Source organism: Panulirus ornatus, chromosome 2, assembly GCF_036320965.1.
Source record: "Panulirus ornatus isolate Po-2019 chromosome 2, ASM3632096v1, whole genome shotgun sequence".
In the NCBI taxonomy this organism is placed as follows: domain Eukaryota; kingdom Metazoa; phylum Arthropoda; class Malacostraca; order Decapoda; family Palinuridae; genus Panulirus; species Panulirus ornatus.
Window position 1 is genome coordinate 20,975,881 of NC_092225.1, and position 16,229 is coordinate 20,992,109.

Sequence of the window (16,229 nt, forward strand, 5' to 3'; positions counted from 1 at the left end):
AATGATGGCTTTGGAACGAGGGGTGCACATGCCGTGTCAGGCCAGACAGAGGTGGACATACTGCGTCATTCCTGTTTTTCTGACCATATTTAGCCCTTTAAAAGAAATAGATTATTTTTCATTAAGAACTTAGATACTACTCATCATGCACCTTCTTCTTCCAAGAGTTCTGTTCCTAACCGCTTCTTGTTATCGGGATCCATACCTTCACAGCTGTAGTCGGCTTCATCGCTGCAGGTGCCCAGCAGAGCATGCTCACAGTGTGTAAAATAAGCATTACCAGTAGATATATAAGACTATACACATCACTCTAACACGTGCACGGGAAGCACTGTCTTCACACTTGTTGCTCAACCTGACAAACTGTAACTTACCTTCACGCAACCTGATAAACTTGGAGAGTCACTTGTCCACATTGACTGACGGCCCACTTTATAACCTGGCACGAGTGACCGTGGTCACAGTTCTGGTATTTATTTTGTAGGAGGTTTGTGGCCACGGGTCTATTGAGTCGTCTGTTTTCTTTACAGTTATTGTATGTTAACTGGTGTTTGGCCGTAGGTTTAGTGTCGTATGGTTAGCCGCAGATGTGATTCAGTCAGTGTTTTCCATGAGTTTTGGTGGGTCGTAGGGTATATGGCCACTATTATGTTTCGTATCGGTAGCTGTGGTCGTATTGGCGGGTGAATGGCCATACTTCTGATGGGTCAACTCCGTGTGTATGGCCGTAGTCGTAGTCTCAGTAGAGGCATGGCCTCTGTTACGGTACATCCATGAATTCCAGCCGTACTTAATGGTGTATAAGTTGGTGTATTGTCATTGTTATGCTGTGTCGGTTGATGTGTGTTCAGTGCTGTAGTGTAGCAGAGTTCTCCTGTGTTGGTTCCTGCTCACCCTCAGGTATGGTCGGTCACCCGATGTCTGGCCATATCCTTTTATTGATTGTTTTTCGCTACAGGCATACTGCGTCGTTTGATCTGTGACGTTAACCCTTGAGCGCGACGGTGTGGCCCGTGTGTATGATGATGGCCTGACCTTCGATATGACACCTTAAGTTCAGACCATCATGTTCAAGGGGTCTACCGTCATGCTGCGAGTCATCATGGTCGTACCATCCTTCTCAACGGGTTTGAGTATGATTTGTCACCTGATACCTGGTCACGGATGTTGGTGTGTCGGGTGGTGTGCGGCCACAGTAATGGTGTGTCAGACTGCATGTGTAGCGGCTACAGATGGGTTGTGTCATTTGGAAGTTGACGACGGATATGATGTTTCTCGTAACCTATGGCCACCATATACATGGGGTGACAGCTGTTGATGACACGAGTCTGGTGTTTTACTTGGTTTCTGGTGATTTGGAAGATGGTGTATGGTACATGACCACGCATATTATGTGTGTGTCCATTTATGTATTTTTTCTTTTTAGTTCTGGCTTGGCCACAAGTATGTGTCACCTTATGGCTGATCACAGGTTTGGTATGTTTACAGGTGTTTTCCCACTCACATGGCAGGTTAAACGGTGTGAGGTGACAGTTTTGATATGTCGCCTCAAATATAGTATTTCAGTAGGGCGTGTGTAGCCACAGTTGCAGTATGTGGCCACATTTATGGTGTGGCCGCGATTACGTGGTCGTATTTATTGCTTGTTAAGCAGATTAGTTAGGAAAAAGTCGTCTGTTCGAGTGGCGAGAGACTTTCCTTAATCTGAAAGGAAGACACATTACGGGAGTTTAGGAAAGAAATGTAGAGAATAGAGCTCCGAATTTAAGTTGCGGAAGGAAAGAAGCTGAAATCCGTTTAGCCGGTGCTCTAACTCTTCATGTTATATGTGGGACGTAGTGGCGTGTCTGGTGGTGCATGACTTGACCATAGGAGGAGGCACGCAAGCAGCCAGCTCTCGAAGACAAAAGCCGAAGTGATATGAGTAAGCCAGCGAGAGAGAAGCACCAGTGCGGCGAGAGAACTGTGTTCAGGTTGTGGAGAGAGAGAGAGAGAGAGAGAGAGAGAGAGAGAGAGAGAGAGAGAGAGAGAGAGAGAGAGAGAGAGAAGGGGGTAGGGGTAATAAGGCGAAATGTTTGTGAAAGGTCAAAGGAACTCTCGTTGAGCGAGGGAAATGGGAAGACTCTGGTTTTTGGAAATATTGACTCTCACTAGGTTATCGATGCATCTGGCCTGCCGAGAGACGTTGTCCAGGTTCGAAATAAGAGGAGTTAAGGTGATTCCAGAGAAATGGACAAGTGAGGAAGGTTGGTTCTGTAGGCAATGGAAGATTGATTGCACTTGAGTCATCTGTAACTGAGGAGTGATTAAGTGATGGGCGACGGATCATCGGTAAGCAAGGTAGGTGGAAGGATATAGAATAGAACCTTGAGGAACACCAGGTTGGTAGGAAAAGGATGCTATACATCACTTGGGGTTTAGGCCAGTTATGGTTTGTCAGGCGGTATTTGCATAATTGTGCCATTTGGTATGTAGCCGAAATTGGATGTGTTGGCTGTGATGTGGGCACTTACCTGTGTCACCTCGTGTAAATCACACGCACACACACACTCATATATATATATATATATATATATATATATATATATATATATATATATATATATATATATAATATAATATAATCTTTCATACTATTCGCCATTTCCCGCGTTAGCTAGGTAGCGTTAAGAACAGAGGACTGGGCCTTTGAGGCAAACCCTCACCTGGCCCCCTTCTCTGTTCCTTCTTTTGGAAAAAAAAAAGAAGAGAGAGAGGATTTCCAGCCCCCCCCCGTTCCCTTCCCTTTTAGTCGCCCTCTACGACACGGAGGGAATACGTGGGAAGTATTCTTTCTCCTCTATCCCCAGGGATATATATATATATATATATATATATATATATATATATATGTATGTATGTATATATATATATATATATATATATATATATATATATATATATATATATGTATATATATATATATATATATATATATATATATATATATATATATATATATATATATATATATATATATATATATATACAATGCGTCAAGTTTTATTGTATCATTTGGTGTGTGTCCGTAACATGTCAGCCTGCATATGGCCATAAATGAGAGAACGGGTGCGCTACAGCTATTGGGAAGATATTTCAACTGATATGTGGTTATAGTAATGATTTGTGACTACAGTGGTGGTCTTTTTGGGTGGTGTGTGGCCTCAGTGGTGGTGTATCATGTGGTGTGTGGCCACGTTTGTGGTGGCTTCTTGGTTTGTGTTCACAGGGATGGTGTGTCAGGTGATATGTAGCCACATATGTGGTTTTCAGCTGTCTAGCTTCGTTTGTAGCGTTTGGTCGTCACTGTCGTGGTGCACCAGCAGGTTTGGAGAAGCGGTGTGTTAGTGTGTAGCTAGATATGTCGTCTTTTTTCTTTCACTTTTTTGTCTTCGTCTTCGGTCACATATTAACGTCCCTTTCGAGACCAGGCCTTAGATGAAACATAAACGTCCTAGAAAAGCAAACAGAGAAAAGATAACCTCAGAGTCATGGCTTGTGAACTGATAAATTGCCACAGTTATGATGTGTCTTTGTGGCTAAATTTCCCTAAAGATTGCAGTATATTCAGAGGTTACAATTGCCTCCAACATGATTCCAAGAAAACTTTCATTTTTCATAAGATACGATGTATAACGTTTTTGAAGATGGTTTGCATTTATTCTTCTTGTTTTACTGTAAGTGACAGAACGCCTTCTATTGACTTGTTCTTGGGCCAATATATTATTCCTGTACTCTTGAGTGATAACAAGAACTTTTCTTCCTTCGGTATAAAAGGCGTGATCCCTAGCTATAAATGGTCGAGGGTCTAAGTGTAAATGAATAATAAACGATGAAATGCATTCGTTCAAGATGGTACGATGTCGCGAGCACTTAGGAGCAACTCAATCCGGTGTAAAGATTGTTCGAGGTGAAAGCTGTCACCTTCGCGGGATGATGATAGATGTGCTGGTGTTACCCGGTGGGGTTGTTTATGATAGTGGCTGGAGTGTGCTGGTTCGTGTTAGTGGTGATGGGGAGGCAGGCGGGAGGCTGGCGTCATGTTGTCCTGACCCGCCGTTACACCGCCACCTCACTCCTCCGCCATGTTCAGTTTTATTAATGAAACTCGGAGGAAATTAATCTCCGTCGACGGTGTTGGTGGTATGGTGGGAGTTGTAGTGGGACACTGGAGGGCAGGTCTGTGCGGCGTGACTGTCGTGAGGAGTGCATCGCTCTCAGTGTGACGTCACCCTCGGTGATCCACAGCGTCTTGTTTGGCTTCATGGCATTCTCGTCCAGCTTCCACGTCGGAAGACATGAAAGGCACGAGCATGGGAACGGTATATATGTGATCCCTCCCCCTCTAACTATGTAGGATGTTGGTGGTGTGGTGTAGTGTGGTGAGGAGGCAGGTTATCGTGAGACAGCCAGCGGCTCCCCACTCACGTCCTCCCTCCTGTCTCACGCTCTGGCTGGCTGGCTGGCTGGCTGGCAGTCGGTACGCAAAATCTCCTCAGTGTGGTACTGGCTCGTGTGTGAGTCGGGTGTACGTGCGCGCGTTTGCTTCTTAATCCTTACTGCCTTTGGTAATTGGCGATGGCTATACAGTTGATGATGATAGATATTTGCGGGCTTTGTCACCAGGTTTGACAGGATGTGTTGATGAGAGTGGCTTGTCCAAGGATGTGTGATAGTGGTGGTGTGAGCGGAGATCACCACTCAAGAAACTGGTGTTAAGACACCCAGATGGGCTTGTGGTGTTGGGAAGCATTAAGCCATGATTTACTGGGAGTATAGTGAAGGCGGCACATGGTAGAACATGGGTGTGGGTGATGTGCAGGGACGATTCCCGGTTGCCGCCGTTGGTGCCCCACAACTAGTGTTATGTTGTGGACCTCTGCCAGGATTTACATTCACCTAATGAACATGTAGTGATTTGTGAAAGAAGTAAAGATAACGCTGGCAGTGGGGCGTGGTGACGGCATGCCACCTAATATATAGTTGCTCAACGTTATGGGTCTTATTCACTGAAGTGTGCGGTACATGATGGTACATCATATTAGTGTACAAGGATATTAAATGATTCAGATGCAATGAAAGGAGTGATGTTTTAGCGCAGTGACGTGACATTAACCTCCTACTGCTGATACGACGACTTCAGAACTATCTTTTACTGGGGATGTTTCATAGCATGAGAGCTTTCGTGAGGGAGGGCTGTCAGGCTCTTGACTGCATACCCAGCCCTCCTATAGCTGGCTCTTTATAATACTTGAGTTTGCATTTCTTATATGTATAATCCCCTCCAGGACCAAGGTTTCCCTGGAGTTTGGTGAACTGAGGATGTAATCGAAGTCATTACCAAGGGAAGTGTACAGCGGGTTGGGGGTTAACTGGTCCTCTAGTGATGACTGAGATGAGAGACTGAAGTGGACTAGATGTGGCTTGTGTGAGTGCAACCCGTCGCACTTAACTCCTTTAGCACAACGGCACAGCCCTTGAGTACGACGGTACGATCCTTAGCGTCAATTTTGACCTGATCCGTAAAGAGTGTGGTCAGGGGCCTGGCCATCATACTCAAGGGTCTTACCGTCATGGTGAAGGGTTGATATTGCGAAAGTGAAGGAAAGTACATCTTGAGAGAAAAACAAAGTAATATTCTTAGTGACGTTGAAAAATGTGAATTTATTCCGACGTGTCATGCATACATATGAAGCCTTTATAGGATTAGTATTGATGTGTCTGGGTGGCGTACCGAGTTCAAGAAAATATAATGCTTGCACTCACACACACACACACACTCTTGGCGCCACGAATGTCTCTGTCACCGAGTTGGTTCGTACCATCAGTTTATGAGGCCAGGAGAGCCTGTCATGTTTCATAACTTTTATGACATTCAGGTCTTGCTTGGTGCTTGGCTAATACACTGGGGGGAACGGCCTTGACTCAGCCAAGGGAGGGTCGGGCCGCAGGGGCTCCGAGCGCAGGCCAGTCTACGTGCTCTCTATTTACTCTGAAAAAGTCTCGTTCATCGTTTGTCCGTTGTGTACATTTCATCTCCTCCCTCATAAACCAGTGCACCTGTGGTTCGTATAATGCGGTACACTTAGCTTTTGTCCATTAGCGTATCAGTACTTAATATTGGTATTGGGAGGCTTTATGGAGTATTAATAGCAACCCCAAGATAAACCACCTGCATGCATACTTTTATGCGAATGCGTACAGACGCTACGGGCAGACCTCCTTAGATAAACCGGAGATAGACATTACAGACAGACTTACGTGGACAAGCCAGAGATAGACATTACAGACACATGTGGAGAAACACTGTAGACGGAGGTAACGTTCGTGGCACACCAGAGGATGTTTGGTAAGAAAGTGATGAGTTTCAAAAACTGTCCTTGATAAATCTGGTTTCCAAGGACTCGGGTTTTTTTTGAGGCTGCGAGTTAAGTTTGTTGGTGGTCAGCTGAAGGCTGAGCTGTGTAGCCTGACCTTAACCTCCTTCACCTAGCTTATTAACACAGACATTACCAGAATGTGTACACTGCCATTGTACGCGTAAAATACATGCAGACAATTGAAGGTTGGGGGGAGGTGCACGAGTGTAGAACTCCGTCGCCGTTGTGTATTTACAGATATACACGTGTGTATGTTATGTTTAAGTCGTTGTGAGGTTGTGTAAAACTGTATGTTAGTGAGGGGAGGGATGGTAGCTGGACAGTGAGATAGTGGGAGGAAGAATGGTATCTGGCCTGTAAGTTAGAGGGAAGGATAGTGGGTTGGATGAGGGCGAGGGTAGTATGGATGAGGATGAGGCTGGTTTGAATTAGGGTAAGAGTAGTGTGAATGAGAGCGAGGGTAGTGTGTATGAGGGTCAAGGTAGTGTAAGCTTGGTTTGCCTTGCACCATACGACACAGGGTGTTGCTGGGTGAGCGCCTGGACCACTCACTACAAGTCCGGCATAATCATAACAGTGTGTGGGTTGTGATTTTATGGCTTATATAATGTTGGACCTGTTGAGTCTGTGCGCGCTGCCTCTACTGAGCAGTTGTCATCCTTATAGGTGTAATGGACGGCATGTATATGTACCCCAGGGATACGTGATCAATCTCGAACGCGACAGATATATTCTGTTATGGCCAGCTGCGGTAGTATGCTTAGGGACGCAGCACCAAGAGACGGTGGTGATATTCATAGAACGCATTACCAGGTGTTATGGGTGATAGACTTTGGATACATCACCAGCAAGTAAGGTGACAGTCATGGGACGCAGCACTAGGAGACAGTGGTGAGTCATGAGACGCAGCGAGAAAAGGCTAACCAAATTCTTTACCTGGCGTCTTTTGCGAAAGGTGGGAGTATGTCTTTTCTTGCTCTCCTGTTATGTGATGTCCTCTCACTCCTTGCTTCGAAGGTGGATATCGTCCCTGTGTGACTCATGTCGAGCTAGAGCCATATCCGTGGTCCTGGGGACCGAATAATCTGTTGATCTGCAGCAGTAACCTCCTTCACATTCCCCTCATGATTTTCTCTCCTTCTCTGTCACTCTCAAGGTTTTGCAGTCTCTGTTATTTGTGTCATAATTTGTCATCTTCTTCTTCATGTTTAATGACATGTATGTTTTATAGTTATTACTCTCTGACCTGTACTCGACTGTTCAAATGCGGCTCCGTGTGATTACTTGCGCTGGCCTGAATAGGTTTCCATCCTCCGCTTTAGTGGCCAGGAGTTTATAATCCATTAGTTAGCCCGTAGAGTAGGAGGATCACATGTGCTGGTGTGTGTCCACTCATATGTTGCAGTGAGCAGTGTTGTCGGGTGTGTGTGTGGGAGCAGTCGTTTTTGGCCGGGCTACGTGGACAGACTCATCAGTAGGCAACAGTGACCACGGCCGAGGAGGCAGGACGTGGTCACCATTTGTGGGTGGCTGGGATCAGTATTCCCGGGGTGGCTGCCTCTGGCAACACCCTGGGTAAGGCAGTATAGCTACAGCTGTACCAGATGGCGGTATGGTAATGACGCAAGTGCTGGGGATGGTACGGTACAATGGGCAGGTTATTAGCGGAGATGGTGAGGTGTGAAGTAGAGCGGTGTGAGGGGCCCTGGGATGATGTAGGCAGGGAAGCATGAAGCGATGAGGGAAAGTGGCTGGTTGTGAGGACAGTGGGAAGGGAGGGAGCAGAGCACTCAGGTCTGCTGTGTTCTGACAGAAGGGTGATATACGGTTAAGGAAGACGGCATAATGTAAGACACGTAGTAACATAACCAATTAATTCTGTAGATGTTATGCAGATGAGAGCATGACAGAAGACCATTGTTCTGCTAATCTACCGGCAGTCATTTGCCAAGCTTCTGGACTTTACTGAACGGTCAGAGAACATAGTGTTGCTTTCATGGTTATGAAAAAAAAACCTTGTGCCAAATGCATTGCCCATAGGTCTCGTTATGTTTACACCTGTGTTGGAAATGGAGAGGCAAGGCAACATCGTAGCGGAGAACCTCGCCGTCTGCACACACCAATTTTTGCAGGAAAGGCAGCTCTTTAGGCAGTAATTAATGTACTTTTAGCCAGCGGATGACAACGGCGTACTGGATCTGGTTTGCTCACACGATGTACGTTCGCTCTCTACCTAGAGTCGCCACCTTCAGTAGATCTCTCCTCCATCGCAATAACTAATACAGACAGGCCTGGATGGCAGAGCGGGACGTTGTAACCCGCGCCACCGCGGCCGTGTACTGAACCAAATTTACACAGTAAAGAAGAATCTTAAAAGTTGAATGTAATTTACACAGTAAAGAAGACTCATAAAAATCAGAAATAATTTACACAATAAAGAACTTATTGGAATCAAATTATGTACACAATACTCAATTGATATTTGGATGTGGGTTGGGACCATTACTGATATTATGGTGTCATTGATAAGAGGGATATATAGTAAATTCAAGTTTCAAGTTTATATTGTGAATAGGAATTATGTAAGTGGAGACGAATACTCTTATTAGACTGTCAATAAATACCATTAGATTATAAACTATGTAGGATCAGGTTATCAGAGATTAGTTACGAGCGTGGTATGTGTTTATATTTGACACCATTATCATCAAATAGACACCCATAGGATTACAGAGGAATAGGCCTCGGAGAGGTTTGGATAAACGACTGGAAAGTGGTGTGAGCGGAATTTGAGGGAACGGTTGTAACCGGTTTTTACCTTAACGGAGGAAAGTCAATTCCCTCCACCGGGAGGTCGTTTACAGCAGCCAGCCAGTTGTGAGAGTTTTCCTAAGAGTTAATGAGAGGAAAAAAGGCACGCCTTTCTCTTTGACCTTTTTTTTTTTATGTTAGCTGAGACGGCACGGGCAGCTGAATGCCCTAATCAAGACCATCTCTTTAACGCTATATATATATATATATATATATATATATATATATATATATATATATATATATATATATATATATATGTGTGTGTGTGTGTGTGTGTGTGTGTTTCGCAGGACTTTGCCCAAAGTCAGTCCGCGAGTGAAGTCCTCTTTGGGCGAGGGTTTGTCATCGGGAATACAGTTTCGTCAGATAACTTCTCATTCTAAAGAGTTCACATAGCCTAAGGTAGACTAATAATTTATTTACCAGACCGTAGGGGACGATGAACAGCTGGATTGCCTGAGGACCGACTGCTGCGACCAGGAATCGAACCTTTGCGTGCTCACTCCCTGGCTGCCCGTGAATGCGTTACAGTGAGCAGCGCTTACCGCTACTCTGGTAGAAGTGACTGAATTTGAGTGATAATTCAGTCATTACCTGGTGATTTTGAGCACGTTAGTTCCTAGGATGTGAATAGCGGGAGACGGGAGTGAACGCGTCAGAAGCACACGGATGTTGGTATATATATATATATATATATATATAGTGTTTGGTAACGACCAGAATCCTCAAGGATAAGTCAGGTAGGTTTGGGGTGTGGCGGAGGAGTGGGGAGAGGTATGAGAGAGGAGCCCGACGGTGTTTTAGGCAGGGCAGATTGGGGGGGGCAGGTGGAGCCGGAAGTGAGGTAGGGGAGAGGGTAGGGAGTCTAGGGAGGTGGCTGGTTCCTGGCCGTGACTGGCACGGCTGACACTCGCGGAATACTTAATTAGCGGCGACGCTCTCCTCCTGAAGGGCCGCCACTCTCCCCTGCAGCACGCCTTTCCCACCATACTAATGATCATGTCTTTATAGTTATAGATTTATACATTTTTTTTTATAGAAATCGTGTCATTATTCTCTCCAGTGTTTTTCTTTGCTTACAACCGGTGTTGGTAAGAGAATGGTGATAATGGGACTATAGATGCTATATTTATATAGAGGTTTCACTATATAGCATCGAATATCAATATTTGAGCTTAAGATTGATATTAATGTTGAGTGATAATTTCAAGAAAAAAAAGCGTTATCTAGTTTTCGATAACAGTCTGCGGATATGAACTGTGCTAACAGTGATATGAAAGTTTTACGGTGTTGTTACCGGTGGTCACCTTGTGGTGTGGTTTTGTGTCATATTCAGGTGAAACCTTCCTATCATGTCACGGTGATCTGTGACCCAGGTAACTGTTCTAGCGCAGCATGTGGCCTCGCCCCACCTCCTCATGTTCTGGGAGCACATGTGTCGCTTTGCTGCCGCTGGATACATACCTACCTTGCAGGACCTAACCCGTGCCAAGTGGCCTGTCGTCCCTCCCGATGTAGAATTTAGAGGACTTGTTCACATGCACACCAGCCCAAGTACCAGGCTTATGTAGCTGAAACCTCACTCATTTTCTCAGGAAATAAGACTGTCATCGGTACAGTCAAATGGGGGAGGTGGTTGTTAGTTGAGGACTGGGGAAGATGACAGTTTCACCCAATCTGTCTCCAAAAGACTTTTTGCTGCAAGTTGTTGTAGCGTATGTACCCGGGCCAGTGTCCTACGCTGACTATGATAACTAGTTCTTTAGTTTACTTTTATCGTTTAGATCTGACCCCATGACAAGCCCTGACACTCAGACAGATGGATGCTTCTGACTAGAGTTGATAACTTCCTTGGCATTTAGGAGCGTAAGGATTGATTTTAGACCCCATAGATTGTTGTTAGTGTTGTGTTTGATGTAGGTGACATGTGACGGACTGGATGACTTGGGGATGCCAGTAGTCCATCATCCTCGCAGGAGTCTTTTGGCTTGAAGTGTGTCAAGATTTCGGTTCCAGTGCAAGTTCAGGTGGTACGTGTGGGTGTGTGTGTGTGTGTGTGTGTGTGTGTTGGGATAATGAAGGATCGCCTTGATTGCCCGTGCTGGAGAACGATATGTGTCTAATTGGTTAAACCAGCTACCGCCTAATGAGACTTGTCCTAAGAGTCTTACTAGAGGTGGAGAGCGCCCTTGACTCCACCCTCAGAGCCTCTCTCGTGACCGTACATGTCTCCTTCCCTACTCCTCTCCCCACCCATGCTTTTCTTCCATACGCTTCAACTTTACTGTCCATTTCCCTTCTGGAAAACTTATGACTGAGTCTGTTGATTTCAGTGCAACTTACACCGCTAGAAACATCATGGAGAGTCACAGTAGGTGCATGTTTACGCAGTGAAATGGTACTGCTCACCCCGGCTGCAGAGGGAAGTGCTTGTAGTTAGTCAACAGCACGTACAGGGAGGTACCTATACAGAGATATCCCCTGGCTGTGTTGATTCCCATCGCTGTGTGACGGTGATAATGTGTTTGTCGTGTACTGATGGACGGTTGCAGATGGGTGGGTAACACATGGCAACAGTACCTGACATACATAGAACGCAGAGAGCTATAGTGTAACCAATCTATTGCAAGAATAAACGAAAGAAAATAAATGGAAAAATAGCCATACAGTGACAAAGAGCTTCCTGTTGCCCATAAGACAAAGGATGAAAATATAGATGGAATAGTAGCCTTGAAAAGTTTCACGTTGCCGAATTATTAGGAACTTTCATAAAAGTTAAGAATGGCAAGAACCACCACACCGTTAAAACCTGTAATGTTAAGACTTCACCTCATCTTGCATATCTTTTTTCGTCTTTCATTAATGGTACCAGTTTCAAAAAGAACAATGTTTAGACCAGGAAACTGGTTTGGGCTCCTCATTCATCAGTATCAAGTGTGATTACCCCTGCGTGGATCTTTGCTTATGATTTGTGTACCTATCTTATTTTCCTAACACCAGCCTACCCGAACGGTATAAGAAGCAAACCAGGTTTAATATCAGTAGATGACTTTCTTTACCTTCTTTTTTCTTCTTTTTTTGCGGTAGTTGGATCGGGGCTGCCGAGTTGTTCTAGTCAGGCCTGGTATTCTCTCATCCCCTCTGGCTTTGTGTGGTCATGCATGGCCCATGTCCGCCTTGACCTCGCCTCAAACACCCACACTTTTCCTTATCAGTCCCGTTCTTAGGTTTCCAGCCGCTCTCCCCTCTCCTTCCCCAGACACAGTGTAAGCCCTCATCATTACCGTACACTTCCTCTCCACCTGTTCGTCATGTTTTTGGCAAACCCCCTCCTTCTGTGTATGTGTGTATGTGTGTTTGTGTGGGATAATGAGCACTACAACAGGTAGCCTCCACGGTCGTGTTGCATGTTGTTTGGTACTTAACAAAAGCAATTGTCACCGTGTTTACGCTCCATTGTCCCGTCAACAGATGGCTGTTTGCCTAAGGCCATTGTACACAAATTGGTTGCCTAGCTGAATCGTATACTATCAGTTCGAAGCGGCCGTGCCGTTGTGGCTGTGCGTTATTCCCAGTGTAGCCCCCTTACTGACTGATTGGTTGGCTGACTGTGTAACGCATCACACCAATCCAAACTTCCCCTTGTCTGCTTCCCTACACACCAGACCGTGTATGTATCGCTCTGGGCCTGTGTGCCCATCATTAGCATTCCTTACCTGTCCCTCCGTCCTTGCAGGGCTGGTTCGCAGGTCACGATATATACAAATCTCATTTTCGCAGCGATGCATTAGGTATCCCACAGCAGCGCTATGAGTACTTGCTGGTAACATCGCATCCCATATTCCGTCACCCCTTCGTGGTTCCAAAGCCCTGGCTACTATCTCCTTATCCGGGACACATACAGTATATAAATGTGGTTAGCCTCACGGCGTTACGACTTCTGGGTTTAATAGGCTGCCCCTGACATGACGCACAGTCTTGATCCTAATAGGTTAATTGAATTTTCGCTGATTTAGGCTCGCCTCTCAGGGATCCATCGCATTTCATCATCGAAACGTGAACGTTATGGTGAGGGCAGGGTCTCTCTCTCTCTCTCTCTCTCTCTCTCTCTCTCTCTCTCTCTCTCTCTCTCTCTCTCTCTCTCTCTCTCTCGTTATTTCCACGGTTTATAGCAGGCCGCTCAGTTCACGAGACACTGCCTCCAAGTGACGTCTGTGCAAACAAGAAAATTCTTCTCTGAATAACTTGGCCTAGTCTCCCGTTGAAACGTGAAATGTTGCCCACACTGTCAGCTAACACTTGTAATGTATTTTACTGTGAATTGTAAAGTCTTATTTTATATGTAGCTGTAAACATATGTTGTACGTACGTTTTGAAACATTATATTATGTGTAGTTTATGTTGTGTGAATCCCTAGACTGTTGTGTGTGTGTGTGTGTGTGTGTGTGTGTGTGTGTGTGTGTCTCCTCTCATATAGTATATCCTACGTCATCTCTCATACGTTCCTAATACATACTTTGCCAGCGTTTGTTGTAAACCCATTCCTCCAGGTCCTGCCTGGTCTTCCGCCCTGCTCTGTTTAGTTCCGCCTGGAACCCCCCATTCATGTTTTGTCTTTGGGATTCTGGTGGTTCTTTCCAGCCATCCCTGTCGTCCCACTCTAACTCCGTTGTCATTGCTCAGTTTCGATAATTAACGGCATGATTTTCCTTTTTTTTTTAAGGGTCATGTTCTGTTCTTATTTTTGTCTCCTGATATTGTTCTTATTCTATATTTTCCTTCAGTTAATAGATGAAGTGCGTCGGTAGAATTATGGGAAAGAGTGAAATTTTTCATTGCTGTCTCTCTATTTGTTTCCAGGCGACGACGAAGTCTTTACGCGTATTTGCCAGTAAACACAGATGTGTTTCTTAATGGAAATATCTTGAGTGTCTGCTGGTCTAGCTGCGGACAAAGTGTAATGTTTATGATTCGTTGTTGTTGTTCCTTTTTTTGTATAAGAATATATTACTTAACGATACTAAGCTGATCATGACTCGAGATATAGTGTTGCATTGCCTTGCCTTAAAGAATGTAACAGCAAAGTGAACAGATGAATGAGCCAAGATGTTAGGCTTTTGATGAGGACTTCTGAAATGTGAGAGGTAAAACCAAAGATGACACCTCTGTGGCCTTCCCTCGACTGGACTGGACTATTACAGTGTGTGGTACCATCGCCATACACGGCCGGACATATTGCACATGATGAAAATGTCAAAAGGTCTTTGGTCACCCACGTTGATTCGGTAAAGCATCATTGAAATGCGGATGCGAGACAAGCGTTATGATATATACATAGAAAATAGTGTAAGGCATAGTCTCTGACCTTTATTAAAGACTGGATAGATGAAATGGTAGATAGACTGTGCATAGTACATTCATTCAAGGTAGGAGGTGCTTGTGGAGGCACTAAGGAAAATAGTTCACATGTCAGGGGGGCCCATTTTTGTTGAGCCAACTACCGATAGATCTGAGGAACCTCGACAAGACCGTGAGTCATCGTTAAATATTTTGACAGCTCTCAGCAAGGCTCCTCCGACCAGACGGTATTCTTAACTTAGATGAAGAGCTCCAGGAAGACGTAGCCTATTTCCCAGGTGTCGTGAGTGAAGCTTGGTGGCATACCGAGCCGCTGAGATAAGGAGACAGCCCACGAAACTAACGCAAGGGATACTTATGAATGCTGTGAGCTTGGATGGGAAGAGGATTAATTCTGTGGTAAGAGAATTCTATGTGTCGCAGCTGAGGTTGGTGCGGATGTGAGTTGCCTGGCCATTAGGGTGTGTGTGTGTGAAGGACACTCGGTACGTGGAAGTGCTTGTGAGTCAGGCCTCTCGTGATGTACACATCATGCTCAAGTGTTGTTGGTCTGGGTCCCAGTGTAATTAGACGGATGACAAGTGCCGCTTGGAATCTTTCACAGAAATAAGTACCAACATTTGTGTGTTGTAGTGGAGATTTATGCCTGTTTCTACCTGCCATTATGTTTTAGCATTGTTCTTTGTCAAGCAGGTGTACAAGTCTTGCGTTTAGTGAAGGAAGTAGTGTGCATTTGATTCCATTCTCCGTGTTCGTTAACACTCTGGTCATAGTAGAGCTGGTAAGAAGGAAAAGAGTAGAGTTGATGGCGTGATCAAACTACCCATTTGAGCTGCGTTAGAGCAGGTGCGGAACAACGCACTGGTGACGCTCACAAACGTAGAGTGTCATGAGCACGATTTTCACGGTTGGTTAGCAAGCCATGATGTAATTACCTGTAACGGGTTGTTGGTGCCTGCTTCCTCTCTGTCTCTCTTTATCTTTCTGGTCTGGTGAGGTGTTGGCCGGGTCGTCTGGGAGAAATACTGCTACACACACACACCTGTCGACGCTGTGGATTTATTGACATCTGTACCACCAAGTTGGCCAACGAATCGCATGTGCATCTGTCAAGTAATTTTTTCCAAATAATACTAAACATTTCTGTTAAGTTATCGCATTCCCTTCTTTCTATTCGCCATTATCTGTTGATATGATTCCGTTTGTTTAATGCTGTTGAACATTGTTCATTGTAGCCTTTATGCGTGGATGATATCGGAATATTATTGTTGGTGTCGGATGCGTTATCACTTTGTGTCATAGTTGCCTTGAGTGGGGAGGTTGTGCCCGTCAAGCCAGGGCTAGGCTCCCCTCGTCCCCACCTGCACGCCCTGTGCTGGGAATAAGGTGCTCCACCGTTGATGAGTATCACTTGTGCTGTGGCACACTTCCTTCCTCCTGCAGCAGGTGCTGCACTGACGATTCTTCACGTTGCTGTCATCCCTAATGATTCAGAGCATTGAGACAATTGATCCGTAAAATCCTCTCGCGTCATGTGGACGTCGTGGTTGTTTAGCGCCTATGTGCCTCGCCACCCACCCACCTTCAAGGGTCGTGGTTGGAAATGTGTGACAGCATTTCCGTCCGTCAGCATGAAGG

At 45.2% G+C, this 16,229-nt stretch overlaps 1 protein-coding gene across 6 annotated transcripts in view; it reads left to right on the plus strand.

Moving 5' to 3' along the window:
- The window catches only part of trio (trio Rho guanine nucleotide exchange factor), a 630,725-nt gene that overhangs the window by 35,552 nt on the left and 578,944 nt on the right, over positions 1–16,229 (plus strand). For 3 of the 6 annotated variants that reach the window (XM_071671117.1, XM_071671160.1, XM_071671133.1), the window contains exon 1: positions 4,534–4,607. The exons of 2 other annotated variants lie outside the window; for them this stretch is intronic. The gene's annotated coding sequence lies outside the window, so the exon portion shown is untranslated. Of the gene's footprint in view, positions 1–4,533; positions 4,608–16,229 lie in introns of those variants that run through there. One more of the 6 variants, XM_071671140.1, reaches the window with a different exon arrangement.